Source organism: Alexandromys fortis, unplaced genomic scaffold (genome assembly GCF_014885135.2).
Source record: "Alexandromys fortis isolate MF-2015 unplaced genomic scaffold, M_Fortis_MF-2015_v1.1 scaffold_540, whole genome shotgun sequence".
In the NCBI taxonomy this organism is placed as follows: domain Eukaryota; kingdom Metazoa; phylum Chordata; class Mammalia; order Rodentia; family Cricetidae; genus Alexandromys; species Alexandromys fortis.
In genome coordinates, this window is record NW_026068414.1 from 58,250 (window position 1) to 62,573 (window position 4,324).

The 4,324-nt window shown below is 51.6% G+C and overlaps 1 non-coding gene across 1 annotated transcript; it reads left to right on the forward strand.

Annotated features, from left to right (window-relative positions):
• The first annotated feature begins 631 nt into the window (after positions 1-631).
• On the forward strand, positions 632-795 carry LOC126495641 (U1 spliceosomal RNA). The gene has a single exon (XR_007590205.1). It is a non-coding gene; the product is annotated as a U1 spliceosomal RNA (small nuclear RNA).
• The last annotated feature ends 3,529 nt before the right edge of the window (positions 796-4,324 follow it).

The window sequence follows — 4,324 nt, forward strand, 5'->3', positions numbered from 1 at the left end:
ACACAGACTCGGGTCACCCCGAATACCATGTCCCGACTTAGTGTCAGTCTCATGGTGTTTCTGTAGAAGGAACAGAGAAATCCATACATCAAGAGCCTTGTAAAATGCAGTGGTGGAGACATGAGGCAGGCAGGTTCCAGCGAAGCTGGCTCTCTTGCTGCCTGGCTTCTCTGACTTCGTGTTGATTGAAGATAGGGGTCTGCCTGTACACAAACCAGCGACAGGGCTGTTAGTACACGGAGGTGAGCAGCCATCGACTATTTGGGAATTGGAGATAATTCAAGATGATTTGTCTCTGATCCTGCAACACTCCATCCAGCTCTCCGCAAGCAAAAAAATTCACTAAGCAAACGGGAAAAGAAGAGGATGGGTGTGATGTCACCCGCGGGTGCCGGTTGGAGGCGTGGTCTATGAAGATGAGGGGCGCGCAGGGGCTGTCCTGTCCGCAAACTCTGCGGGAACACGCTGGATTTCCAGCGCGGCTTGGAAGGGTGCGCTGGTCCGTGGAGAGCATCGAGTAGAAGGAATGGGGTGCTCGTCCAATAAGGTCCTGAAGTATGCGCGGCGAAGTGACCGTGTGTTCAGAGTGCAGGGCCGGTGGGGCTGAGTCTGGGCTGCAGGACAGCAAAGCATACTTACCTGGCAGGAGAGATACCATGATCACGTAGGTGGTTTTCCCAGGGCGAGGCCCACCCATTGCACTTGGGGTGTGTTGACCCCTGCGATTTCCCCAAACGCGGGAAACTCGACTGCATAATTTCTGTCAGTGAGGGACTGCGTTCGCGCTCTCCCCTGATACCTTTTGTCTAAGAAAAGACTTTTTTTTCTCTTCCTACAGCTGTTTTTCCTCTTCATCTCTTTTTATTCTCTATGCTTATAAATATGCGGCTGAAATTGCCAAGTTAACTTAAGCTCTTAACCTTAGAAGTGACATCTTTAAGAAGTTGGTCCTCAGACTCATGAGTACATTTTTTCAATTTTGAACTTTTTGTCTTAAAGTCCAGGAGCACTTGTCTTAAACTTTGCTTTGAGACCTTAATGCTTTTCTGCTCTTAACCTGCACCAGACCTGCGCTCGGGACCAGCACACCCCTAGCTGAAAGACAGAAATCGTTGCTAGGAATTCATTCTTCTGATTAATTCAAAACAAAACACCCCTCCCCTCATGATTTTATTGTCTTCCTAACATAAATCGCCTTCAAACTGCATCAGCTCAGTCCAAACGCACCGATCTCTCTGACGGGTCCTAGGGCTCCACCTGGCTTCTCCGCCGGTCTCCGCGGTGCGTATCCCCCAATCCCATCCCCAGGCCCCCCTCGCCCCCGTCGGTCCCTCTCCACTCCGGGTCAAGTTCGTCCATCTCCATCCCGTCCAAACTCCCTGAGCACCGGCACCGCACTCGCCGCCTTTCCCACGCCGTCCACGCGGAGGCTTCAGCACACACCCGGGGTGACCAGCCGTCGGGCGTCCGTGCTCGAGGTCTGCAAAGTACCGGACCCTGAGGTTCACTTGGGCTCCTTCACGGAGTCCTGATGGGCGCCCTGAACGCGACTCTGCCAGCGTGGAGTCCTAGGCGGCCCCGTCCCAGCGTCCCGGAGGCACCGGGTTCATAACGTTCGCGCGAGCTCGGGAAGCGGCCGTGGGGCCGGCAGGGAGCCCGGCAGGTTGGCTTCGAGGGCTCCTGTTCCGGATGCTCGGCCGCGACACGGTGGATATCACAGGTGTGACTGCCACGGTGCCGCCTGACTCACCAAGGAGAGGCGGCTTTGTCATGTCAAAGTCTCTGTGGAGCAATGAGTTAGAGCGGTATGCTGTTAACCGGGAGGTTGGTCGTTCGAGCCCACTCAGGGACTACGATCTTTGCGCGTTTAACAAAGAGCTTTCTAAATTTACAGTTCTTTGTGTGCTGACTTGGCAATGAATGGAAACACTCCTACTTCTCTGAAATACCGGAAGCCCACTAAATAAAAAAAAAAAAAAGCCCTATGAACTTAAGGTACCTAAGGCCTTACCTTTCTGTCACACGCTATTTATGGCCTGTACTGAGGCAGGGTAAACAATAAAGCCAATTTTTATTTTGGAGGGGGAGGAGGATACCTGTGGACAACCCCCACCTGCTGTCTTTGGTTTATTTTGGGATTGATATAGTGGAAATCCTTTCTTAATAAAAGAAAATTATGGAAAACAAGTCACCAAAGCACAGGAAACGGACCAGATTTTAATAAAACGGGTAAACTTTTACACCACCGGCTAAAGATACGCAGATGACAAGGGCGATGACAACGTAGCCAAGCCGTGTTTAGTAAGGAGTCCAGGGACTGGCAGTGCTGGTTTTGGCCTCTGTAGACGGGCGGCGTCTACGGAAGGCTCTAGACCGCTGGTTTGCTCCGCAGCTCTTCGGAAGAACCACAGAGCAGTGCGTGCCCTCCCCAGGTGTCCCAGCCACCGCGGAGAGGAGGGCGATGGAGGGCTATCAGGCGCTGGAGGGAAATACTGCACCTGCAAGAGTGGCATCGACCCACCGACTTCACAGTTAGCGACTGCCCTCACCACCCAACCGAGGCACGGGCGCCTGCACTCCGTGCCGCTCCCAACCTCAGTGGCTTTGGAAAAAATCACTTCTGCTGGACAGACCGGTTGAAGGAAGCCTCGGAAACCTGTCCGCGCCGTGCTGAGCTTGACTGAGGCTCAAGCGAGCACCTACCACAGTCAGGCGCGTGGCTGGCCGTGATCGTATAGTGGTTAGTACTCTGCGTTGTGGCCGCAGCAACCTCGGTTCGAATCCCAGTCACGGCAGTTGTTGTCCTTCCCGTCTGGCGAGCTGCTTTCTTGCCCCATGCACCCCATGCCTAGCTAAGGTCTTGACACAGACTCCAGTCTTCCTAGTTCAAGTCCCGCGTACATGGAGGAACTCAAGATAGTACAGTTTGCTCTCTCTCTCAGGCAGGCTCACAAAATCACCTTCACTGTCAATCACCCTAAGACCGAGGGTGTGTTAGGATGAGGTCTTTAATTTTAATTGGGCAGGTAGATTTGGTGAGCAAAAGGGGGCTTTGGATGACGGGACTTCAATAATTGATTGCTGGACCTTAGTGGGTGGTCAGGCTCAGAAGGGGGAAAAGGCCATATAAGGGAATAGACCTTTTGGGATTTTCTCCAGCACTGGGAAAGGAAACCAAACCTCACATACACTGGGCAAACACTCTACCTCTGAGCTATAACCCCGGGACTGACCCTGCACTAGTGAGGCTGAGGCAGGGGGTTAGAAGTTCAGACCAGCAGGGCTACTCATCAAGACCATGTCTCACATAAAGACATAATAAAGAGCACACAAATTCAGAGGAGGGCAGATGGAGACTGGTGGGATGGGACCTGAGACTCAGGCCATCCACGTCCCAGGTCCTGGAAGAGGCAGGAAGGAGCCTTTACTTGGCCCCTCTGAAGAAAGCAGTCTCCAGGATTTGGGACTTTGGGTCACCAGAACCAGAAAATCCATCCCTGCTGCTTTAAGTGATGTGGATTGTAGCCACTTATGACAACCCAACACCCACTTCTAGGTGCCCAGGAAGGTAGACATTTATTAATTAGAGCTTCACCATCTGAAATAACACAGATCACTTGACAGACTCATCAATCCTAAGATGCAAGTACCATATTTTGGTGGAGAACGTCCCGAGATCTGGAGATCATGCATTCCAGGCTGACCATGGACTGGCTTCCCTTTACAAGGACTGTCAGGATACGTAGAAAGGCGGTGATGGCCATAAAACACCTGTATGGTGCAACAACTCTGAGTCTCTCCCCTTGCCTGCCCTTCCCATGCTCACGCAAAGCTAGCAGCGCCACCTATTGAAGAGCATGGGAATTGGAACCAGACCAAGGAACTTGGCTTTTGTTTGCTGGTTGACACAGCACAGCAGTGATCAAAAGTATGTTTTGCGCCATAATTGTGAGTGTGTGTGTGTGTGTGTGTGCTTGCATCTGCATAGCTAACGACTCCTCTAGATGGTGCACACTGACTTCTGGTCGACACTACTCTCTCCTCAGTCTATTGATTCAAGGTTGGGGCCATCATACTCTTTCTATGACTGTTTGCTTTCAATGTCTGAAGGCTCACCTGGGCTCAGTGGTTCCAGGTAGACCTGCCAAGAGCTAGTCACATCTTCACTACCAACCTCATAGCTTGAGTTGTGAGATCCAGCCATGATAATCTAAGTCTGGGCAGAAAGGAAGTTCTTTACTTCCTCCAACCATTATCACCTGGGACTCTGGCCATCGATGAATTTAAATGGAGTCTGGAGTCTTTTTTTTTTTTTTTTTTTTTT